Raw genomic sequence first — 26,382 nt, 5'->3', positions numbered from 1 at the left:
CTCCAAAGTTTATATGACCACCCCTTCCATGTGAAGTGCCTCTGGGAAAAGAACAAATAAATAATAATAAATTGAACCATTATGGCTCTTTTACGGCAACGCTATAGCATTGCCTCTGACTTAAAAAGGTGAGTATACCTTTCAATTTCCCTTCTGAAAATCATCCGGAATTATCCAGGGGTATATGGGGGGAATTTTCTACGGGGTGGATTTTTCTGTGGGTGGGCATTTTCCGGAGGGATTTTTTTTTTTTGGGGGGGGGGTGGTTAATTGGTGGGGGATTTACAATGAAAGGCTAGACCCATCATAGGAAGCGCAAAAGTACTGGCTAAATGAAGAGCACTGTGACATCTATGGATTTTTTTTTTCATTTTTTCTAACCAAGGCACTTCGTATCGAATGAGCAGTCGTAAAACTTTGGAAGGAGCTCATTTAATTAGAAATTGAAAGTTCCAGTGCCCATTTTATGAGTTAGTGATGGGAGTGCAACCAGGCTCCATCTCTAGCCCCTTTTTCCCAGACATCCAAATTTTAGACAACTGCTTTGTTCACCATAGTTTAAAGGTCAAGGTCGAACTAGCATCCTCTGGGGAAGTCGACCCCCCCACAGTCATTGGGGCAAGGGCTATAAGTTGTGCAATTGGCCTAGTGTTAATACATTATAGAAAGTGTTATCGAGAAAGGGGGGCATGAGTAGTAATGCCATAATACGTCTGGATGTCGCTCCCTAGTGCTGCCATCCATTCTACTATAGGTGTAGCAATTACCAGCGGCGCCACATAGTGCTGCCATATATTCCACCATAGGTGAAACAAATACTGACGTCACCCCTATCTGTATCCATAATACGGCCTAACAGTCACTCCTATCTGTAGTCATTACAGGCACTATGGCCACTCCTATTTATTTCCATAATAGCTACCATGGTCACCCCTATCTTTAGTGATAATAACTACTATGGTCACTCCTATCTGTATTCATAATATGTTCTGACGGATGCTCCTATCTATACCTATTGCGGGTACTATCATTACTCCTATCTGAAATTAAATAAAACAAGAGCTAAGAGCTCATATGGCACTTGTGACGAGGCGAGAAGAGCTAAGAGCCAAGAGATCATATGGTATGAGTTCTAACAAAATTCTGTGAATCAATAGATTGATTTAAAAAGGAAAATAAGAGGCTTAATGCCGGTCAGGATTTAAAATAAGAGCTCTGAGTCACGATGTCCTTCTAAATATCAAAATTCATTAAGATCCGATCACCCACTCGTAAGTTATAAATACCTAATTTTTTCTAATTTTTCCTCTCCGTTTTGCCCCCCAGATGGTCGAATCCGGGAAAACGATTTTATCAAGTCAAATTGTGCAGCTCCCTGACACGCCTACCAATTTTAATCGTCCTAGCACGTCCAGAAGCACCAAATTCGTCAAATCACTGAACCCCTCCCCCTGACTCCCCCAAAGAGAACGAATCCAGTACGATTCTATCAATCACGTATCAAGGACATTTGTTTATTCTATCCACCAAGCTTCAACCCGATTCCTCCACTCCAAATTTTTTTCCAAGATTTCCCCCTCCAACTCCCCCCAATGTCAAAAGATCTGGTTGGTATTTAAAATAAGAGCTCTGAGACATGAATTCCTTCTAAAAATCAAATTTCATTTAAGATCCGATCATCTATTCGTAAGATAAAAATACCCCAATTTTCACGTTTTCCAAGAATTCTGGTTTCCCCCTCCAACTCCCCCCAGTGTCACAGGATCTGGTAGAAATTTAAAATTATAACTTTGAAGCATAAAATCCTTCTAAATAGTAAATTTCATTAAGATCTGGTCACCCTTTCGTAAGTTACAAATACCTCAATTTTCAAAATTACCCCCCCCCCCAATTCCACTAAAGAGAGCAGATCCGGTCCGGTTATGTCAGTCACGTATCTTAGACAGGTTTCTATTCTTCCCGTCCAGTTTTATCCTGATCTCACCGCTTTAAGTATTTTCTAATATTTCCGGTCCCCCCAACTGCCCCTCCCCAATTACGCTTGATCCGGTTGAGATTTAAAATAAGAGATCTGAGTTACGAGGTCCTTCTAAATATGAAGTTTCATAAAGATCCGATCACTCCTTCGTAAGTTAAAAATACGTCATTTTTTCTTATTTTTCAGAATTAGCCCCACCCCCCCAATAGAGCGGATCCGTTCCAATTATGTAAATCACGTATGTTAGACTTCTGCTCTTATTTTTCCCACCAAGTTTCATCCTGATCCCTCCAATCTAAGCGTTTTCCATGATTTTAGGTTCCCCACCCCAAACTTCCCTCAATGTCACCAGATCCGGTCAGGATTTAAAATAAGAGCTTTGAGACACGATATCCTTCTAAATATTAAATTTCATTGAGATCCGATCACTCGTTCGTAAGTTAAAAATACCTCATTTTTTCAAATTTTTCAGAATTAACCCCTCCCCCAACTACCCCAAAGAGAGCGGATCCGTTCCGGTTATGGCAATCATGTATCTAGGACTTGTGCTTATTTTTCCCACCAAGTTTCATCCCGATCCCTCCACTCTAAGTGTTTTCCAAGTTTTAGGTTTCCCCCTCCCAACTCTCCCCCCCAATGTCACCAGATCTGGCTGGGATTTAAAATAAGAGCTCTAAGACACCATATCCTTCTAAATATCAAATTTCATTGAGATCCGATCACCCGTTCGTAAGTTAAAAATACCTCATTTTTTTACTTTTCAGAAACCCCCCCCCCCAACCACCCCAAAGAGAGTGGATCCGTTCCGGTTATGTCAATCATGTATCTAGGACTTGTGCTTATTTTTCCCACCAAGTTTCATCCCGATCCCTCCACTCTAAGTGTTTTCCAAGATTTTAGGTTTCCCCTCCCATACCCCCCCCCATGTCACCCGATCCGGTCGGGATTTAAAATAACAGCTCTGAGACACGATATCCTTCCAAACATCAAATTTCATTAAGATCTGATCAACAGTTCGTAAGTTAAAAATACTTCAATTTTTCTATTTTTCCGAATTAACCGGCCTCCCATCCCCCCCCCCCCAGACGGTCAAATTGGGAAAAACGACTATTTCTAATTTAATCTGGTCCCGTCCCTGATACGCCTGCCAAATTTCATTGTCCTAGCTTACCTGGAAGTGCCTAAAGTAGCAAAACCGGGACCGACAGACCGACAGAATTGTCGATTGCTATATGTCATTTGGTTAATACTAAGAGCCATAAAAACAAGTTTTTTTGACGGAAAGTAAGGAGCTACATTAAAACTTGAAACGAACAGAAATTACTTCGGATATGAAAGGGGATGCTTCCTCATCAACGCCCGCTCTTTACGCTAAAGTTTGACTCTTTCTCTTAGCTCTACTTTTTAAACCAGTAAAAAACTTTGGCGTAAAGAGTGGGGCGTTGATGAGGAAGCATCCCCTTTCATATACGAAGTGATTTCTGTTCTTTTTAAGTTTTAATATCGCTCCTTACTTTCCGTCAAAAAAAAAACTTGTTTTTATGGCACTTGGTATTAAGCAAGTGACATATGGCAATCTTTTTTCCCAATTTGACCATCTGGGGGTAGTGAGGGGCCGGTTAATTCGGAAAAAAATAGAAAAATAGAATTATTTTTTACTTTTTAACGTCAAAATTTTTTTTGACGGAAAGTAAGGAGCGACATTAAAACTTAAAACGAACATAAATTACTTCGGATATGAAAGGGGATGCTTCCTCATCAACGCCCGCTCTTTACGCTAAAGTTTGACTCTTTCTCTTAGCTCTACTTTTTAAAACAGTAAAAAACTTTAGCGTAAAGAGTGGGGCGTTGGTGAGGAAGCATCCCCTTTCATATACGAAGTAATTTCTGTTCGTTTTAAGTTTTGATGTCGCTCCTTACTTTCAGTAAAAAAAAAACTTGTTTTTTTTATTCAATTTCTGAACGTTTTTGAATCAATGCAGGTTTTGATTTTGGCTCTCCGCAGATGAATAATTAAAACAAAATTTGCATTTTTTTTGCTAAATGGCTTTCTCATAGTTTTGATCGAATAATTTTGAGAAAAAAAGAAGCCTAAAAAGGGAGGAGACCTAGTTGCCTTCCCATTTTTTGGTTACTTTAAAAGGCAACTATAAATTTTAATTTTTTTACGAATGTTTTTATAAGTAAAAGATATACGTAACTTACAAATTAGCTTACGTAACGAACTTCTGTATTCTCATGTTTTATTACGTATATGAAGGGGTCCACCCCCTCGTCAGTACCTCGCTCTTTACACTAAAGCTTAAATTTTGTCCCAATTTCTTGAGAATGACCCATGAATCACAAAAGCCGTAGAATAAATACTTGAAATTACTAAAAATACTTTACCGTAAAGAGCGAGGTATTAGGAGGAGGTGAATCCATCATATACGTAATAATTTCTGTTCTTTTTTTAATGCTTCTCCTTACTTCCAGTTGAAAAAACTTTCCATATTTATTTTTTCATTGTTTTTTTATTAATAATGCTAGAAAATCCTGCGATCCCTTCATGAAAATTTTATTCCCCCATGACAAATTCCTCCAAGGAAAGTTCCCCCAACATATCCCCCTCTTCTCAACCCCCCCCCCCCCCAACCTAAAAATCCCCCTAATACCTCTGTACACTTCCAAATAACCATTACTATATGTAAACACTGGTCAAAGTTTGTAGCTAGTGGCCCCTCTCAGGGGTACTGTGGGGGAGTAAGTCCTCCTCAAAGACATAGTTATAGGGTTTTTTGACTACACTGAATAAAATGGCTATCTCAGAATTTCGATTTGGTGACTTTGGGAAAATAATTAGTGTGGGAGGGGGCCTAGGTGCCTTTCAATTTTTTGGTTACTTAAAAAGGGCACTGGAACTTTTCATTTCCGTTAGAATGAGTCCTCTCGCAAAATTCTAGGACTACTGGGTTGATACGATCACCCCTGGGGAAAAAAACAATCAAAAAAACAAACAAACAAATAAACACGCATCCGTGATCTGCCTTCTGGCAAAAAAAAAAACAAAACAGAATTCCACATTTTTGTAGATAGGAGCTTGAAACTTCTACAAGAGGGGTTTTCTGATACGCTGAATGTGATGGTGTGATTTTTGTTAAGATTCTATGACTTTTAGGGGTCGTTTCCCCCTATTTTCTAAAATAAGGCAAGTTTTCTCAGGCTCGTAACTTTTGATGGGTAAGACTAAACTTGATTAGATTAAAATGCGATTCTTTTGATGTAGCTATTAGTATCAAAATTCAATTTTTTATAGTTTTGGTTACTATTGAGCCGGGTCACTCCTTACTACAGTTTACTACCACGAACTGTTTGACTATTATACATCCTGACGGTAACTCCCATCTGTAACCATAATAACTACTATGGTCGCCCCTATCAATGAAAGCGAAGAAATGAGGCATTTCCATCAACGAAATATGAAGAAGATACTTCAAATGTTTGCCTTTCAATCAAGAATGGCTAGTGTTGACTTCAAGAAATGAGTCTCCCACCAGAAAAGCTCATTAAATGCTGCTTAGTAAGACTTTTCACTGTACTTACAATGAAACATGAAGAAAACGTTTCAAATGGTGCCTTTCAATCAGGAATGTAGAAAAAATTAGTTTTTCTTCTTTTTTTATGGGAGGGGGGGCATGTCCCCTAACAAAATTATGTTCAAAAAGAAGCTATTTAAATTCTACAGGCTACATAGAATTGTCACTGAAAAGAGACTCAATGTACTTCTCTCACCCCAGGAAAGTGAAAATGAAATGGTACTTGAATAGGGATGAGCGGTAAATATACCAAGAAGGATGAAAATAAAATGGGATTTAAATAGGTTTGAACGCTAATGGTACCAAGAACCGAGAAAATGAAATGGGGTTTGAATAGGGTTGGGGGGGGTGTCATTCTCAAAGACATAATCACTCGACCTTTCAAATATGGTGACCAAAATGTTTGTCTTAAAATTTTGATTGTATGTGTTTGGGAAAACGATGGGCATGGGGAGGGGGGCTAGTTGCCCTTCAATCACTTTTGACTATTAAAAATGGCACTAGAACTTTCAATTTCCAATCGAGTGAGCCCCGTTCGAAGTTTTTATGACAACTCCTTCTATATGAAGTGCCTTAGTCTGAAAAAAAAAAAATACATTGTGACCACATCGCTCTTTACTTAGGCAGCGCTATTGCGCTTCCTATGATTCCCAAATTGTTGGAAATTAGGTTTAACAATAAGGAAGATTATCATGGTATCAATGAGGGAAATTCAAGAACATCCTGATTCAGATTCTAAATGTTCAGGCAAAGCTTGTTGTTTGCTTTCTGCTATTGAGAGATACAGTTTTATTGCAGCTGTGGCTACTGTCAGTAAAGGTTTTTAGTCTGTCACAAAATATATTGACATCTTTGCAATCAGAAACTATACATCTTGTATACTTCATCACTTATGCTGACATTCTCAAGAACAGAGCTAAGAGACATGAGAGAGAGAGAGAGGAGTGAGGCTATTTTTCATCCACTTTTTCATGAAGGGACTGAATTGTGTCAAGATTATGAAATCAGCATTAGAGTACCCAGGTGAGCTCCAAAACAAAACAAACCGAAGGTTTATATCAACCAACCAAGGTCTAGTATCAACCAACTGTTTGGTTTTGAAAAAGTCTTTATTTTTTATTTCTGCTTTGAAATGTTGGAAAACTAATTAACCAACAGGTCTGTAGACTTCTATATAGCCAATGAAAAAGCATAGACTATATGTGATTCAAATGAAGTTTAGTAATCTTATGAGTCCCAGGTCATAACAGCACATGGCGTACTTGGCAGCATCCTGGCACTGTTCCCAACTGTATTTTCACAAAACAAAAATTCTTATGTGGAGATTATCAAATTACCTACTTGTTGAGCATAGATTATTCTAGATTGATGGGAATAAAAGCCATAATGAATTTGGTTAGCTTTTAAGACAGTTTTGTTTTAAATTTTATTTTATAAATGAATAAATCATTCAGATTTTATCCTCATGACAATAAGATTTACAGCATACATTATCCTTTTGTATTATTCAACATTTATAAGAACTTCAAATCTACAGGACAAATTTCCCAAATTTCAGAGGTGGATGTATCCCTGTTTTCTGGATTAATGTAATGAGAATAAAAAACTTATTGTTACATAAAAGGGTCTTTTATCAAAAATAATGCCCATTCTACATCGCAGAGCAGAGATTTGGGGGCATGAGAAAGCAGCTCAGGTAAAGAGTATACAATTAGGGTACTTTAAGAGATTGTTTGGACTGCATAGAACAACTCATTCCCAGTTTTTAAATGGCAAACTAGGTATATAGCCACTAAAAATTAAAGACTAGTCTCAATTATTAAGTTTTGGTTGATAGTTGTCCAGTTTCTAAGTGACAGGTTGCTTTAGGCAGCTTATGAAGATTTACTCTCACAGGGGAAAAAAAGATCATGGCCACTAAAAATAAAAGACATTTTTGACAAAACAGGGTTTCCTTTTGTTTGGAATGAGTGTAGAGGACCAATGGACATAAATACAAATTGGGAGAATAAGATTAAGATAGTACTAGAGAATCAAATGATTCAAAAATGGAGTGAGGAGATAAAAAATTAGAAACATTAAAATTTTATAATGATGATAAGGTGGTTTATGGGCAGGAGTTCTACCTTAAGCAGAATTTACTAGCTTGATATTTGACATTGTGGATGCAGCTCAGGACTAACTGCCAGCCAATTAGTGCAAAATTTTAAAGATATTCTACAGAAAGATGTTCCACTGAAGACAGATATACTTGCCTGCTTTGCAGAGTTAAAGAGGATTATTTAGTGCAATGCTTAAACTAGTCCCAGGGGCTCTTTACAATCAGGAAAGGGATATTTGGAAATAATGAGTGAATATTTCCAGGTGTCTTACATAGTACATTGCTTCAGTTTATTTGTAGAATAGCAAGGTAACTGGAAATTTTGTTTTGAAAAATATATAAATAAAACAATCTCAGTATAAAGTAAATGTAATGTTTTGTTTATGGGTTTTTCCATGTGTTGAGTGTTCTTCTCAATGACTGCATTTTTAAGTATTAAGTACTATTATTAGGTTAATGCATTGTTTCATTTAAGTGTTTTATGATGATTGCTGACCAAAGTTTATGCTATTTATGCCTTTTGTTTATGGCTAAATATGTGGCTTTAAAATACATTTATCTTATATATCATACAATTTGTGATGTAGATGCATACACTATTGGGGTCGGGGGTATAGTATAGTGCTATTAGTAATGACATAGGGCCTACATAAGAATCCAAGGTTTTTTTTAAGTTGCTTTCAAAATTTGATGAGGTTTCTTCCTTGACTCCCTACTCTGCACTGATACCCAGTAGATTGGTGTTATGTTGTGTATTTCAGAAGAGGGTATAAACTAGACTCTAAATGTCTTACCTAAGGTGAACTGAAAATTATCAGCCTGAAAATTTAAAAGATATTCTAAAGAAAGATGTTCCAATGAAGACAGATATACTTGCCTGCTTTGCAGAGTTAAAGAGGATTATTTAGTGCATTGCTTAAACTAGTGCCAGGGGCTCTCTACAATCAGGAAAGGGATATTTGGAAATAATGAGTTGATACTTCCAGGTGTCTTACATAGTACATTGCTTCAGTTTATTTGTAGAATAGCAAGGTAACTGGAAATTTTGTTAAATGAAAAATATATAAATAAAATGATCCCAGTTTAAAGTAAATGTAATGTTTTATTTATGTGTTGAGTGTTCTTCTCAATGACTGCATTTTTAAGTATTAAGTGCTATTATTAGGTTAATGTAGTGTTTCATTTAAGTGTTTTATGATGATTGCTGACCAAAGTTTATGCTATTTATACCTTTTGTTTATGGCTATATATGTGGCTTTAAAATACACTTATCTTATCTATCATACAATTTGTGATATAGATGCATACACTATTGGGGTTGGGGGTATAGTATAGTGCTATTAGTAATGACATAGGGCCTACATAAGAATCTAAGGTTTTTTTAAGTTGCTTTTAAAATTTGATGAGGTTTCTTCCTTGACTCCCTACTCTGCACTGATACCCAGTAGATTGGTGTTATGTTGTGTATTTCAGAAGAGGGTATAAGCTAGACTCTAAATGTCTTACCTAAGGTGAATTGACAATTATCAGCCTAACCTCAGTTGTTGTCAAAATACTCAAGTGCATAGCCAATGATTTAATCCTTAAGTATTTGGCCACCAACAAGATCTTCTCACCCAAGCAGCATGGCTTCCAGTAAGGGAAATCAATTGAAACAAACTTTCTGGGGTCATACAAGGAAATCACAGATCGTCGACGTCGTCGAATTAAGGTCCTTTCTGCTTCTTCTCGAGCCTCAGACCTTGTTCTTTTGGTTGATTCCTTCTCATCTATTGAAATAAATTGAGCTTTACAGTCCGCCACTTCACTTAATTATATAACTTCCTACTAAATCACTGACTTAATTTTCGATACGTATGAACATGTCAGCTTACACATCTCTACACTGTCTTCAATATTTTCGCATTCTCCCAACATAGTTTCCACTGTAAGATGGATATTCCTAGTCCGACAATATCTTTTCACTTCTAGTCTTTGTTGTTCATGCGCAGGATACCTCAGGAGTAGATGTTCCCTTGTCTCTGGTACACTGCATATGCTGCAATTCCCATCTTCACCGAACATTCTTGCTTTGAATACTCCATATCCAGCATGACCTGAACGTAGTCTGAAGATTATTCTTATTTTCTTTCTACTGAGCTTCGAGTAGATTTTCGTAGGCTGAAGTTTTGTTTTCTTAAGAGCAAACATATTTCCAGTAACGTCTTGGATATGTTGTGCTCTAGCTACTCGCATCTGTTGCATGGCCGATCGAATGTTGTTGATGACTGTTGGTGCGAATTCTTCCACAGATGTTCTATTAGCAAGTGCATCTTTGGCTTCCTGGTCTGCCGCTTCATTTCCTTCTATCCCTCTATGCCCTGGAATCCAGGGCAGAACCACATTGCTTCCTTCATCAATCAATTTACTTATCGTTTCATATGTAATGAGGACTTCCCTTGTTACATATTTTGCGTGAATATTCTTCAATGCTGATACCACACTCTTCGAATCAGTGCATATCAAGAATGCGTTGCAGCCATATCTGTGTTGAATGAGGTGCTCTGCTGCTTTATTGACTGCTAGGAGTTCTGCTTGAAAGATGGAGGTCCTGAGATGCAGCTTATATTTTTCAGCTATCCGAGATTTAGGGATGACAAAGGCGGCACCAACTTCGTTTTCGAACCGTCCGTATATATTTCTAGATACCCAGGATATTTTTCAGCTTTCATTGCTAAAAATGCTGGTACAATGGCCTTCCTTTCTTCAAAATTGGTCTCGCAAACCAACTTGTCCACCTCCCATGGTGGTGGCCGTCGGGGGTTGTACACACTCAGCATTTCTGAAAAGTTTAGTCGCACTCCTTGATTTTTCATCAGTTCTTCAGCTTTTTCAAGGACATAGTAGTTTTTCCTTTTCTTTGTTTGGTTGTTGGCGTATACTAGTCCGGGCTTTACAATCAGGGACTTAGCTGGATGGTTTTTGTCTGCCGACCATACTTTTGACGTATATCTGAGGATATGCATATTTCTTCTTGTCTGGAGTTCTTCTAAGCCACTTTCTGATAACATGAAGCCTATGGTTGTAGGTTTTCTTGCCCCGTATGCAATCCGAAGTGCTGAATTTTGTACTGTGTCCAACTTTGACAATGTTGATTGACAATCTGACGCGCTGATTATTGACGCATATTCGAGTTCCGTATGCACTTAGTATAGAACTCTAGGAGAAATTCCGGTTTAGGTCCCCAGTTTGCTCCTGAGATCGTTCGTAGCAAGTTCATTCTTCGGATACAACTATTCTTTGTCTGTTCTACGTGTTGTTTTCCAGTCATCTTGTTGTTTACTGTGTATCCTAAGAAACGCGCATTTGTTACGTATTGCACTTCCTTTCCACACTTTCTCAACTTCTCCGGTGTTTCGATTCTTCTGTTGCTTATCATCATAGCCTGGGTTTTGTCTGGCGAGAATTGCAGATCAGCTGACGGTTGCCCAATGTTCTAACTGTGTCATCATTGCCTGTGCTTTCTTTACTACTTCCTTCATATTATCTCCAATTACCCAGAATGCATTATCATCAGCAAAAATGAATGGTCTGCACTCATCATCATCTAATGACATGTCATATACTCCAATATTGTAATAATCTGGCCCAAGTGCAGACCCCTGCGGAACTCCTCTCTTTGGTTCTACTTCAACTGTGGAAACCGATTGGCCAACTTTTACAACAACAGTACGTTCTGTCAGGTAACTCATTCCAAACTGTACAATGTTTCCAACCAATCCCATTGCCATCATTCCTTCTAGCATTTTTCGATGAACCAAATTGTCAAAAGCTCCTCGCACATCCAAAAATACCACTATCATTATTTTGCCATTCTGTAATACATATAATGCATCTCTTTGGAGTAAGACCAAATTTTCCAAAGTGCTTCTGTTACGCCGAAATCCACACTGATAATCTTTGAGCCCTTTCTTTTCTTCTATCAACCATGAGAGTCTATTTTTTACTAGCCTTTCATAGACTTTCCCCAGTTCTGGTAAAAGGGTTATGAATCTGAAATTCTCAATCTTCTCTGAGTCTTTTCCTGGTTTTGATATCATAATCGCTGTCCCTTTTTTCCAAATCTTGGGGAAATATCCGGATTTCCATGCTATATTTATGATCTTCAGCAGTTCCTTCATCCATATTTCAGGCAATCTTTTGAAAAAATCTGGGTAAATAAGGTCATCTCCTGGTGTGGTGTTTGGCAGGTTTTTCACGACCTCATTTACTTCTCTTTCTGTGAATGGTCTGTTATAATCTTCCATTCTTTTCTTTTGGGATACTTTCTTGACCTTCCAAATTGTTCTGTTACAGTCGTCTTTGGAGGGGTCATGTCTTCCTATTACATTCTTCAAATATTCTGCTCCAGCATTTGCTTTATCTATGTTATCCACAAACATTTCCCCATTTACGATAATTGGCGGAATATCCTCCCTAGCTGGGTTTCTTGTGTTCATGCACTTGATGAATCTATATACTTTTGTACTGGACTCTCTAAAATCTAGATTTCCCACAAATGTGTGCCAGGAATGCCGTTTTGCCTCCTTCACTTTCTTTCTAAATCTAGCATGAGCTCGCTTCACCTTTATATAACTGTCTAGGGTTGGGATTCTCTCATACTCGTGTCTTCTCTTCTTCAGTTCTTTTTTAGCTTCCTCATAGTCCTCATTCCACCAGGGTGTACTTTTCTGTCCTTTCAGGTTATGCTTATTCTTTGGAATTGTTTTTTCTGCTGCCTCCAGCAATTTCCCCTGAAAGATTTCTATTTTTTGGTCTACTTCCTCCGCAAGCATAAGCATTTTATCTATCTCTATGGATTTCAGTGCCTCATCAAATTCTGACCAGTTAGCTTTCTGGATCAAAAATCTGGGGCTTGATGGTTCACTGTCCTGGTCTTGTTGTTTCCACTGGATGACATATGGGTTGTGGTCGCTGAAAAGTGTGGGTTCGTTCACAGTATATATTGTATGACTATTTGCCAAACTTGGTGAGGCAAAAGCCAAGTCTATTGTTGTGTATGAACCATTGGAATAATTAATGCGTGTCGGGAAGTCTTTGGGTGTTAACAGGCACGATTCAGGGGTATCTAACATGAATCTTTGAAGGCTATTTCCTGCCTCATTATTTGTTCCACAACTACACCAAACATCAGAATGAGCATTAAAGTCTCCTACAATGATATGTTTCTCGTTACCTGGAATTTCGTCTATAATAACTTGCATTGAAGTACCCACTGATTTGTTATTTCCATGTGGATTATAAATGTTAACAATATTCAATGCATGTAGGTTTTTCGAAAACACTTTCACAGCAACTAATTCTATTCCATTTTTCTCCAACAATCCTGAATTTCTGAAACTTATTTTCTTGAAAGTTATTCCTTTTCTTATCCCTATTATCACTCCTCCTCCTTTCTGATCAATCCTGTCTCTCCGTATCACGCTGTAGTCCTTGAAATTCATTTGTATATACGGGTGTAGCCAAGTTTCTTGGATACACAATACATCCAAATCATTCTTGGATGAGTATTCTAGTAGCATGTCCGTTTTATGTGTGAGTATCGACTGTGCGTTCCAAGATAGTAGGGACAAGTTCATTTTTCTGAGGTTGTGACTCCCTGAGAGTTGCTTCCAATGCTGTTAGATCTTGCAATTCCTGCAGCAATCTTGGTGGCATCTGGTTTTACACCCGTTATGAACTCTAACGCTGTACATATTTTTAAAACACTCTGGTCCACTGTCAGACTGGTGATATTAATGAGATCTGGCTTTATCACCAATGCTGCAGTCACTGCCTCAAGTGCAGTCTGCACTGCATCCTTTTTCATCTGTTCCACCTTTTCAACGTGTACCATTGTCTGTGAGCTTCTTGCAGTTATCGTCGTTGTGTAAGCATGTGCAGTACTTACTTTTTTATTAAGAGCTGCTGCATATGACTGATAAGTCACATTTGCCCTACGAATGCCCATCTGCTGCTGCTCAGCAATCCTATTGACCATCTGAGATTTATTCCTCGCTGGGCATTGAGCCGAGGTTGTTGCATGCTTTCCACCACAATTCCTACAGTAATACAACTCTTTTCTAACTGTAGCTTCTTCATTTTTGAGGGGGCAGTCTTTGGAATGGTGTGCTTTACTGCACCTTAAGCACGTTGGGGTTGTGGCTCTGCACTCATTTTTTCTATGTCCAAATTTCTGACACATAAAACACTGTAATACTGGTCTGTTATACTGAGAAACGGTTCTTTTACGTCCAATGAATCCCACTGACTCAGGCAGAGACATACTTTCGAAAATAACCATCACTGCAAAACTGTCTTCTAATTTTTTCAATTCCTTGTTGAGCCTCTTGAGTCGTCTTACTTCCAAAACTTTTGCTTCACTGACAATTTCTGCTTTAATGTCTTCCACTGAATATTCCTTGTCAATTCCTCTGATGACTCCTCTAGAGTGCCTTTTCCTTTCTTGAAACATCACATCAATTTTGCCTAGCTTGGTTGTTTCAAGTAGTTTGTCTTTTGTTTCACTTTTCTTCATATATACACTTAATTTTTTCCGTTCCTTGTTGCACACAAATTCTAAGTCATCTTTTGGCACAACTCCTTTCAGTATTCTCAACAATATCATATCGTTTGGAAAGGTCTGATCTTCTTCCACTGGTGTGAAGATCACACATTCACTGTTCAGTTCCTTCTCTGGAATGTCCATTTCTCCCACTGCTCTGACCCTGCTTGAAACCTGTTCAGTTACAGTAGGTGATGGGAGGGATGGTATGTTTTCAGTCCTTCTTCTTTTGAAAACTGCAGTTGTACTAGGGTTCTGTCCAAGTTTAGGAAAGTCCTCGTCTGAAATAATACCCTCTGCAACAGCACAATTCACAGTATCTCCAATATCACTCATATTTTATTCTGCCTCTGCAGTTTCGTCACTTTCAAGGATTTCAAACCTGCTCTTAGTGGACACTGACACTGGATCATGCCTTGTTCTTGTGTTCTGTCTGGCGTATTGCATCATTCTCACATTGTCTCTCACCGTGTTTCTTATCAACTGTGGCTGTGGTTGCTGCCATTGCATTTGGACCGGGGTGTAATAAATTTGTGGGGGGTAGTTTACTGATCTTGTATTGAGATTTTGCATCATCATCTGTCCTTGATTTGAATACACATTACTAGGTTGCATTTGTCCCTGGTACACAGTATTATAATAAAGCTGGGTTTGGCCAGCCTGGACATGTTCACTTCTGCTTTCGTCCACTGGCAACTGATGTTGGTTGGCTGTGCAGTTCATATACCCACTTGGGCTTCTCACATTCTGGTATTGCACTGGACCAAGGTCCACCAGGGGCACTTGGCCCAAGTCCATGATTGTCCCTTCAGGGTCTACACAAATTATACACCACAATGTAGCTCACAGTTACACGAATCTCTCTCTGATAAAAATTCTTTTATCAATGTCCTCTCTTCATTACTATAAGCTGTTAATATATCTCGGTCACAAAAAGTATTGACCGAGAAAGAAACAGTCTTTAAAACTCGGTCACAAAAATCTAAAAACCAACTGATAGGCTATATTCTAACAATACAATGCGGCGACAGTTCAGTTCTGGTTAAACCAGAGCTCAGCCAGTGAATTGTTTCTGTGACGATTGAATTGGATAACTCTTACTGTTTAAAATTCGCATCCAATAACTTGCTTTTCACAAAATTTCTTCCAACGGCAACTTTCAAATTTTTCTCCTTAGCAACATCTTACTTCACGTTCTAATAATCCTAGTCATCTGATTTCGACAGCCGGGCCTAAGGACTATGGAAAGAGGTGCATATTTTGAAATTGTTGCTCCAAATCACAGATCTATCGCCATTCTTTATAATTTAAAATCTTCTTATCCAGCTCATTTATTGTATAGTCATGCCATCTATAGCTATTTGACTTGTTATGTGTAGCGTTTTACCAATTATATGATTTATTTAAACCCAGGCATCTGGAACAAAAGGCATTATATAGCAACAGCAAGCAGTTAATATCAAATAAGCATATCATTATTCAACATGCATGATATTACATCCTCCTTCTTCCCTAGAAGAAGATTCTTATCACTTACTGGCAGTGGAGACCCAACTGTTAGTACTATTACTAACGTCTCTAAGAGAAGGCGCTAGGCTCGCTTCTCTTCACTTTGTACGGACACAAAACAAACTAGATAATTCCTCATATAGCACTGACTTAACACAAACTAGAGAGAAGGTGCTTAGCTCACTTCTCACCGGGTATTATATACACTATGTACAGACTTCAACTTCTCTTCTTTTGAGATTTTTGTTGGTAAGTTCACAAGTTCAGTTTGATTGGTGGCTTACTCTACCTCCTGTACCTTGATTTAGTTACTGGCATAACCACTGGTACTCCCTCCTTGGGTGGGCTTGGGTACTGGTAGTACGGAGCAGGGCTGTTCTGTCAAGTGAGGGAATGTCTGATGATGCGGTAAACGGTGTTTCGTCTGCACGAGTTAGGTCCAACGCTGGGGGGGATCACAGTAGGAGTAACTGTATCGTTTACAGTGCATTTTACTGGACTACGTCTGTTCTGTACTGGTGTCGATGGCTGTGCATTTGATATGTGTTTGCGATTCCTCTGTATAATTGTTCCAGCTTCGGTTTCGATATGGTACGATCTAGGGCGTGTTGCTGGTGCTATGATGCTGGAGGTGCTCCACTGGCCATCAGTTTGTTTCTGGTAGGTCACTGTGTCCCCCGAGTGGAGTGTTGGTCTAGAATTGGCATGTTTGTCAAAGTATCGCTTCTGTCTTGACTGGGCCTCTTCCCGTTTCAACAGGTACTTTTTAGTTGGAACCACCTGCTTCCGCAGGTGCTTTTCTGTGCAGGGTAAGGTGGAGCGTAGTTGGCGGCTCATTAGCAGTTGTGCAGGGGCGGCGTAGTTGTCTACGGGTGTATATCTGTATTCCAGTAGACCCAGATACGGGTCATCTCCGCCTTCACTTGCCTTGGTGAAGATGTCCTTACAAGTTTGGACAGCCTTTTCTACCATTCCATTCAACTACGGGTAGATAGGGCCGGAGGTCTTGTGCCTTATGCCCCATTCTTTGACGAACCGTTCAAACCCTGCAGATGAGTATTGTGTTCCGTTGTCTGAGATGATGGTGTGGGGGATCCCATGTCGAGCAAAATGTGCTTTTAGTTTACTGATGACTTCTTTGGATGTCAAGTTTTTCAACAGGTCGACTTCAAAGAAGCGGCTGTGGTAATCAACTGTTATAAGATATTTTGCTTCATCCCAATCAAATATGTCTGAGGCTACCTGCTGCCATGGTACTAAGGGAATCTGGGAGTTCATGAGAGGCTCTTTCTGGTTGTTACGGCTATGTTTCTGGCAAGTGGGACAGTTTGTGATTAGCGTTTCAATATCACCATTCATCTTTGGCCAGTAGACGAGCATCCTGGCACGTTGCTTTGTCTTTTCCATACCAAGGTGGGAGACGTGAAGTTGCTTGAGGATTTGGGGTCGCATCTTCCTTGGGATAACGATCCTTTCGCGTTTAAATATGATACCATTCATGTATGACAGCTCGTGTTGAAGGTTCCAGTATGCAAAGAGGTCTGTAGCACATTTCTTTCTGGTGTTGGGCCAACCACCTTGTATGGCTTCTCTGAGATGAATCAGGTGCTCATCTTCCTTGGTATGAAGTCGTATTTCCTCGAGTCTTGCATCGCTAACAGGAAGTACGCGTGCAATCTGGTGGACATACACCTCGATTTCTCTATGGAGCTTCTCGTCGATGTCAGGTAGGTGCAGCCTTGATAAAGTGTCTGCGACTACGATTTCTGTCTCTGGTCTGTAACTGAACTCTAGGTCATAGGGTTGAATCTGAAGCATCATTCGTTGAGCTCTGGCAGGTGCTTTTTGAAGTGGATTTCGTAGGATGGTTTCAAGTGGGTGGTGGTCTGTGGTTACTTTTACATGCCTGCCATATATGAAATGATGGAAGTACTTGCAACCAAAGACTATTGCGTATAATTCCTTCTCAAGCTGTGAGTATTTCTGTTCAGCTTTGCTAAGGGAGCGTGATGCATATGCGACGACGTTGCCGTTTGACGAGATGTATACTCCTAGACCGTGTGATGATGCGTCCACAGTGAGGTTGATGGACTTGCATGAGTGGTCAAAGTATGCTAAGATTGAGACTGTTGAGTGTTTGATGTTTTGGAGGGCTTCGTCATGCTCCTTTGCCCACTTGAACTCGGTGGCTTTACTGAGGTCACGCAGGGATTTATTCTGTGTTGATAAGTTTGGGATGTATTTTGCGAGATAGTTTAACATACCCAACAGAGTTGCAAGTTCTTCTGAGTTTGATGGTGTAGGCATATTGTTGATAGCTTCGAGTTTGTGAGGATCTGGCTGCATTCCTTGTTCACTAATCACATGTCCGAAATATGTCACACTTGTCACACAAAAGCTGCATTTCGCTTTGTTGAACTTGGTACCTTTTGCTCTGGCTCTCTCAAGTACAGCTACTAATCGCTTATTGTGTTCCTCAAGGGTTGAACCGAAAAACAGGAGATCATCAATGATGACAGCAAACCCGTCTAATCCCTCGAGAGCCTCTTCCATTATTCTTTGGAATTCATCCTGGGAAGAGATGATGCCAAACGGCATCCGTTTAAAACGGTATCTGCCAAAGATGGTACTGAATGTTGTTAAGACAGCAGATTCATCATCCAAGACTAGCGACCAATACCCCGACCTTGCATCCAGTTTGCTCAAGTATTTTACCCCATGAAGTTTGGAGGTTACGTCTTCCAGGGAGGGAATAGGGTAAAATAGTCTTCTGATTGACTTGTTCAAATCTACAGGGTCGTTGCAAATTCTTAAACTGCCATCCTCTTTTTCTAGAACGACCATCGAATTCACCCAGTTAGTTGGTTTAGAGACTTTTTCAAATATTCCTTGTTCTTCCATCCGTTTAAGTTCTGCTTCTAACTTTCCTTGAAGTGATGAGGGAATTCTTCTCGCTGGGTATGCTGTAGGGACTGCATCGTCCTTCAGATACAGATGGCACTCTCCGTCCAATTTTCCTATTCCTTAAAAGACATCATTGTAGCTACTGATTATTTCATCCGTTTTTGTCTTTTCAATTGCGTGCATGTCCTTGCATGTGCTTTTCTCAACTTTACTGACATTCAGTACAAGTTTTACAATATTCAGGTCAATGCTTGACCAGAATCCGAGAATTGGCACTGAATCCGTTTCGACAATAAAGAATGTTAGGGTTTCAGCCTTGCTTGATTTGTGCTTGCAGCTCAGCTCGCATACACCTCTAACAGGAATTTTAGATCCACAGTAGCTTGTGAGTTTCTGAGAACTTTGTTTCAGTGATGGCGGATGTGGTAAGGCGTCAAAATACTTGGCAGGTAGAATGTTAGCCTGTGCTCCTGTATCGACCTTGAATTTGACAGGTAAGGAGTGGTTCACCTCCAGTGTAATAAGGGCTTCATCTCTGCTCTTATTGGTTTTGTTCTCTAGGGCATATAAGAAGACATTCTCATCTTCGTCACTGTTGCTTTTACACACACGTGCAAAATGATTTGGCCTTTTGCACTTTGCACAGGTTTTTCCCTTTGCAGGACAAGTGTGGCTAGGTGAGTATACTCCTTCACAGAAATAGCATTCCTTTGTTTTTCTAGATGACACAGATGCATCTTCGTATTTTCTAACTAGATATTTGTACTTCTGGACAGCATCAATTTCTTTCTTGATTTGTTGTGGTTCTTGTACTTCAAATGTTCTTAGCTGTGCCTGGGTTATTTGGTAAGAACGGCATTTGTCAACAGCTAGTGCCAAAGTTAGGGTATCACCTTCCAGAAGAAGTCTTTCTCTAATTATCGGGTCTCTGATGTCACTAAGTATTTTGTCCCGAACCATTTCATCAGCGCTATCATAGTTACAAGCCTTCACCAGGATTTTCAGTTCTGTGATGTATTTCTCTACACTTTCTCTTTCACACTGGTCACGTTTCTGGAATATATATCGAGCAAATACACTGTTGGTGACTGGTGCAGCATATTCGCAGAATTTCTGCAGGTAAGTTTCTACATTGTTTGTTTCTGCAGCAGTGAGTGGGAAGGTGTTGAATATCTGGCGCCCTTTCTCTCCTGCCCGGATGAGAAGGTAAGCACATTTGCTTTCTGTCGTCTTTCCAGACAGGGGTCCCAGAAACATCAGTTTCGCATGCTCTTCAAAGCGTTTCCATTCATCGCCAAGGGAAGCTGAATCCCAATCAATATTTGGTGGCTTTGCTTCCATCTTCTGACACCATGTAGCGTTTTACCAATTATATGATTTATTTAGACCCAGGCATCTGGAACAAAAGGCATTATATAGCAACAGCAAGCAGTTAATATCAAATAAGCACAAGCACAGGAAGCAGGCATATCATTATTTAACATGCATGATATTACATTATGTAATATCATTCGGCCGCATCATAAGTGTTCTAAACCTTTTCCTTGAGAAAAGGTTGAAAAGGTTTTCCTTGAGTGGTAATGAAAATAAACTGAATTTGATAATTCGAATAAAAAGTACCCAGCAATTCAGGAAAATTTAGGACTTCGGCGGCCCGCAAGGTCCTCTACTCAGGCTACATCCCTGGGCCTGTTTGTTGTTACTGAATTACCAACAGAAATACGCTGCTATATACAAAGTTGTTAAATTAGTGTTTCAATTTATAGGTAAATTTGCTGTGATTTTAGCTGGGTACAGCGTACAGGGAGCTGGGTACAAGAAGGTCTGGGATGGTTCAGTTGAAGATAAGTGGGTATTTGCTAACTCGGAAACTTTCAATTTAGGCCCAAAAAAGTGTTTCTATATCGTTGTTAAACTAAGTTGTTAAACTAACTCGGAACTTTCAATTTAGGCCCAAAAAGGTGTTTCTATATCGTTGTTAAACTAAGTATATAATTTGGGGATGAAAGTTTTGGGAATAAAGTGGATCTTGGAAATTGCTTTCAAAGATATATTTCAAATCCTTCCCTATCTTTAAGACTTGAAAAAATATATGAAAATAAGTCTCAGTTTAAAACTTTTTAGAACAAAATGTTAAAGAACAGAAGAAGTAAAATCTAATCTAAAATTGAAATGAATTGGATTTTTCTGCATAAATTTGTTTTAAGATAATCTTTCAAACCTCATTAGGACTTTGATAAAACCTCCTAGGGTCCAAGTTTTCGCTTTATGCCTGTTTGTAATACTTTCGCTCATCTAACATTAGAGCTTTCTGAGATTGCAAAAAGTCACTAATCTCCCCTGTTACCTTTATTACTCTAAAGCAGTCACATAAAACCTTAAGTCTTTGGCAAGATGCATCTTTACATGCATATATCTGTCATCTCAAAAGTCCACACATGTTTTCAGTTTGATATGTTCACCAAATACCAAATCATTACTTTTTTTAAAACCTTTCTCGCATTCTGACCTATGGTTTGTGTAGCGCCGGTGCCGATCTCCTAATTTCGGGCGGAGGTGCAATGCGTGGTTGGGAACAAATCATTCAACGCTTCCTGTGCTCCCTCCCCCTCCCCAGGTCTCTCCATGTACCCATTTAGAGCTGTGTCAACTCTGGCTGACCTTACAAAGTGAAACTATTGATCCCTGTTCCAAACCAAATAACCAGCAACACCAGGACTCGAATCTCTGTCAAGCATTTAAAATCTTGATTCCGGTAATGTAATCTAAGAAATGCAGGCATTTTATCAGAAAGAAAGTACATAAACACTATATTTTTAATTGAATATTTATAGATTGTCATGTTTCATTTATGTAAGATGATGAAATATAAATTTTTCTTTTAAATGACTAATGTTAATTTTCTGGAACTTGGCTGGCAAAAGAATTAGTGCTCTCTCTTGTCAATCAATCGCGAAGGCAGATTTATAAAGTGAAATGTGTTTCCGCGGGGAAAAGGCAGCCTTGTTCTTGAAACTGTCTTTCATCTTGCAGTTGGATATGCATAATGTATGCCTGGAAAATACCTCCAATTGTTCACTCTGGCTTTTAAATTTATACGCTGAGTATTACAGCAACTTTGCCTGTGGATGCTTTAAAGGCAATGTGCCACATTTTCATTTAAATCAAGGTGGATAGTTCATTCTCTTAATTGAAATAAAGTATGCTAATTAAAAAGACGATATTTTTCGATTTTAGAGTATACTTGAATTTTTGTTAATAGCATTAGTCTTATTAAAAGGTTCTACTATCTTCAAACTTTAGTAATATTTCTTTATATTTGAATTATACGATGAAGTAGACTTATGCCTTTTGAATTCGCAGAACATTCTGACATTTATTTATTTTTCTTTCACTAGTTTCATCTAGGTTCAACTTTCCTCAGATTTTGCTCATTATTTTTCTTACCTTCTCATTACCAACGCTACCACAAACTCTTCTTAGCTACAATTTGCATAAAGCTGACCTACTGGCAAATAATCTTCTTGTATCCCAGCCAGTTCAAATCCTCTTCTGTGGATTAGCTCCCAAGACATCACAAAGATTTTAATTTCCTGGGAAGCAAGCGTAAAAAAAACATTCCCTTACCCACCATGTTGGCACTCAGAAGAAGCTATTCAAATTTAAACGCAAGGAATTAGTACCCTAAATAACGTTGAAAAATACATGTAATACCAGAAAAAGTCAGAATTCAAATTAGTCACATCTTCAATGAAGCATTCATAAATTCGCAAAAACTCTTGTAACGAAGCCGATGGTCATCGATAAACAACACAGACAAGAACTTTCCTATTACCAGTCACACACTCAATGCAAAGGCTCTCAAAAGTCATCTCTTGGTCATGCTTAGATAGTTGCTTCTTCACAGGAAATGGAATATCATCCCGAACAAAAAGTCCAACCCCACCACCCTGTATATTTTCCCTATTATTAGATATAAATTTAAATCCATCACAAGTAATGAATTCTGCATTTTCATTACTTAAAAACGTTTCACATAGACCTAAGATACTTACCCTGTGGTTACCAAGTAACTGCGAAACAAACTCGTGGCTACTAGCCAAACCCCTGCAGTTAAAAAGTGCTGATCTTAAGTTCCCATCAATTACAGGTGTCCCTAGATCCCCTTCAAATAAAAAATCAGTAGCAGGAAGGCTAGCTAAATGATCATCATAGACACCTTTAGCAAAAGGGGAAAAATAATAATAAATATTTTTTAGATCAAGCTGATCACCGAGGTGGCTCCCCAATCTTCCCCCAGACTCCCCATTACTCACGTGTTATATATAAATTTCATCTTTATCTTATGTCCCAGGCAGTCACGACGGAAAAATGGAAATGGCACCGCACCACTAATCAGACAAATCGGGTAAAAAAGTGGCAGAGAACAAACATGACCTCGAAACCTGATTTTTTTTTTCACTAGACCTACTAACACTAGAAAATTAAAAAAAATAAAATTATGCGCAAAAAACGAGGTTGTAGAGCCCAACATGTACACAACACTGTGACAGAAGTGGCAATAAAATCAATCAAAATTTCTATCATGATACCAATAATAATCACAAAGGGACAGCAAAAACTAGCCCATCACTCTTTCCCAGGGTGACGAAGCCTTGGATTTGGATTCAAGCCAAAGCTTCGAGCCCTTCTGTTTAACACGCGTAAACTTTGCGGAATCTGATTCACGTAAATCCTTTGCTTTCGTAAGAAGTTCATTTCGAGTAGCGTTTAGCTTGGGGGGAAGATCCGTGCACACACGAATGCCGCTCCTCTTCAATTTATGAACTGAGTTGATAATCCTCTGAATGTTCTGTTCGTTTACAACCGAGATAAATACAGGTGCCGGACGAGGCCTCCGATTAGTAACGTTAACGTGGCCTGACAGACGGGACGGAGCATTGGAACCACCGAGCATGCAGTAGCACTTCGTAATCTGAATGGGGTTGCTTATCTCCATTGTAACAGATAAATTTTTTTCACATTTTCTTCAACTGTTTGAGACGGCCACTCAGTAGGCATGCCATGAATTAACAAATTCAATTTGCGGTCCTTGACATCACTTTCCAGTACCTGATTCTCCAGTTGATCACACGTTAATTTTTGATCCTCCAACTCCTTTTCCAGTTGCCCAAATTTTATATCTCGATCGGAGGCATCCTTTTTTAGCGTAGCTATTTCCCCCGTGAGGAACTGGATGGACTTGTTGATGTCTTTTTGAGAACGGATTACAGCATTAAGTTTTTCCGATAAAATCTTCAGTGCTTCATCAAAGTTCTTTTGTGATACTTCCACAATGATTGCGATGAAGCCACTTCCTTATTGATTTAATTCAGCATGTAATCAAGCACAGGTAAACAGTAAATCTCCGGGCGAGCCAAAACCGGTTAGCTATTTTACTTTGCAATGCGACCAAGATTGAATAATAAAATCCAGTCAAACCAGTCTAATTAGTCTTATCCTTTTCAGACTAAATGGTCTTCACACCACGAACACGAATGAAAGACGTTTGCAACCTTTCCTATTTTGATGGTAAACTAAAAGACAACCATAGATAAATAAGACCCTAATTAAGAATATTTCATGGGTTAAAGAAAAAGAAACATTTTAACATCGGTTACAATAGATTTATTGCTCAGGTATACGTACAAAAGGAAATAATGGGCAGTTGTGCAGAATCATGTGGCCTGACTAAAAAATTAAAAAAAGAATGAGGGATATTTTGATTTGGATTGCAAGTTAATGAAAGAAGAGCTAAAATATTTATTAACTTGTTTGAATGAATTTGATAGCGCGGAAGATCAAAGTCTGAGATAGGCTAAATATAAAGATAAAAGAAGAGAATATAAAAGTTTAGTAAAAAGAAAAGACTATGAGAATAAGAAGAAACTGGACATTGCTGATGATTTTAGAAATAAAGATTTTAAAAAGTTTTGGGGCTATATGAAGTATGATAGTGGAAAGGGAAATGTTAATACCCAGGTTGTTCCGGAAGCTGATTCATGGCCTGATTACCTAAATAATTTGGAAGGTGATTGTGTAGATCTTCAGGAGGGAGCGCATACCCCAGAGATGGTTTGGTTATACCAAGAGATGGTTTAAGATAGACTACTAAGAGCGGCATATGAACAGATATTGAAATGTGGTTTAAAAACCTCGTGGCCATCCCAAATTAAATCATTACTAGAAAAAGTAGGAATGCTTTATTTATCGAATAATGGTCTTTGCTCTAGTGATGTACCAACAAATTTAGAAAGCCAGGTACGATTTATATTAGAGAGTCAATAAATTCAGCATTGGCAAGGGCTGGTTTCAGATTCTACAACCCTACAACATTATAATCAGGCAAAACCTAGTTTTGGAGAGGAAGTTTATTTTAAATTTAATTTACCGGCTATGATTCTACGTCGTTGGATTCAGCTTAGGGCGAATTGTCTTCCAATCTAGAACAGGCAAAAAACTTTCGACAAAAATAAAATGATAGTTGGTCCTGATAGGCAGTATGTTTGTCCCCTCTGTAAAGAAAATGATGAAGACTTGGATCATTTTCTCCGGAAATCCCCGTTGCTCTTGGATTTACGGGAAATTTACTTGCATGGGATTAATTTGATGCTTCTGGGTATTCTGCAAAATAGTGACCCAACCACAATATTTCAAGTGGGAGTGTAAATAGATCAATCCTTAATAAGAAGAAAAAGTTTCATATGACTAATTTCTTTTGTTGTTAGATTAGACACTTTACACGTTGAGTTCTGTTTTTTGTGCGTGTTTGTAATTCGTACTGTTGTTAATTTTCTTGCTTGTTTGTTATTTATTTATATTTTTGTGTGTATATGGCCCATGGGTTTTTGAAATACACTTATCCATCTATCTATCTATGTAGAAAAGACACACTCATATCAAAATAGGCATACGCAAACAATGACTAGTTCGAATTATTAGAAAAAAATGAGAGAAATGAAAGAAATTTGTTGTTAGATTAGGCACTTTACACGTTGAGTTCTGTTTTTTGTGCGTGTTTGTTATTTATTTATATTTTTGTGTGTATATGGCCCATGGGCTTTTGAAATATACTTATCTATCTATCTATCTATGTAAAAAAGACACACTCATATCAAAATAGGCAGACGCAAACAATGACTAGTTCGAATTATTGGCTAGTGGTCCTGGATGATGCCCTGTTAACAAGCATCTGTGCCACTTCGCATTGAACAATATCACTGCAGCGTCGGGTATTCTTCCTCCGGTAAGACGTACTGTCGACAATAAGGACACGAATAACCCCTCTTCTCGAACCATTTAACAACACACTAAAACAATAAAAGAGTAATTAATGAATAGTCAAATAGGGAACCAATAGGGACTTATTTATTAATCACGAATATAAAGTGCACGAGAAAAGGTGAAAATAACTCTATTAAATGAAGTTTCAACAAAAAAGAGGTTTCATATTTGTTTTACATTTAAATGCCGACAAGAGAAAAAATACATATTTTTTGAAGTTTTTTTTTTCTTTTTTGACTGCATTTTAAAAAGCTAATTTCAAAATTTTTTCGTCCTGGACCAACTTGAAAAAAATACTTGACAAAAAAGTTTTACCTAACGTGATCACACACGAACTGTGCACGCGAGGACAGTGTCAAGAGCACAGTAAAGCCCTGTTTTATTAAGAAAGCCTCATTCTGATTCAATC

General features: G+C 38.5%; 2 protein-coding genes and 1 long non-coding RNA gene across 3 annotated transcripts in view; 1 reads left to right on the top strand and 2 right to left on the bottom strand.

Moving 5' to 3' along the window:
- LOC136028167 (uncharacterized) overlaps positions 1–9,355 on the bottom strand; it is a 116,416-nt gene extending 107,061 nt beyond the window's left edge. Inside the window, exon 1 of the mRNA XM_065705852.1 lies at positions 9,161–9,355. The gene's annotated coding sequence lies outside the window, so the exon portion shown is untranslated. The remainder of the gene's footprint in view (positions 1–9,160) is intronic.
- LOC136028170 (uncharacterized) lies at positions 5,412–24,351 on the top strand. The gene is made up of 2 exons (XR_010617756.1): positions 5,412–5,537; positions 24,159–24,351. It is a non-coding gene; the product is annotated as an uncharacterized LOC136028170 (long non-coding RNA).
- Positions 24,303–26,382, bottom strand: part of LOC136028168 (density-regulated protein homolog) — a 44,114-nt gene continuing 42,034 nt past the window's right edge. Inside the window, exon 10 of the transcript XR_010617755.1 lies at positions 24,303–25,999. The gene's annotated coding sequence lies outside the window, so the exon portion shown is untranslated. The remainder of the gene's footprint in view (positions 26,000–26,382) is intronic.

Source organism: Artemia franciscana, chromosome 6 (assembly GCF_032884065.1).
Source record: "Artemia franciscana chromosome 6, ASM3288406v1, whole genome shotgun sequence".
NCBI lineage: Eukaryota > Metazoa > Arthropoda > Branchiopoda > Anostraca > Artemiidae > Artemia > Artemia franciscana.
This window is presented reverse-complemented; position numbering and strand designations above follow the sequence as displayed.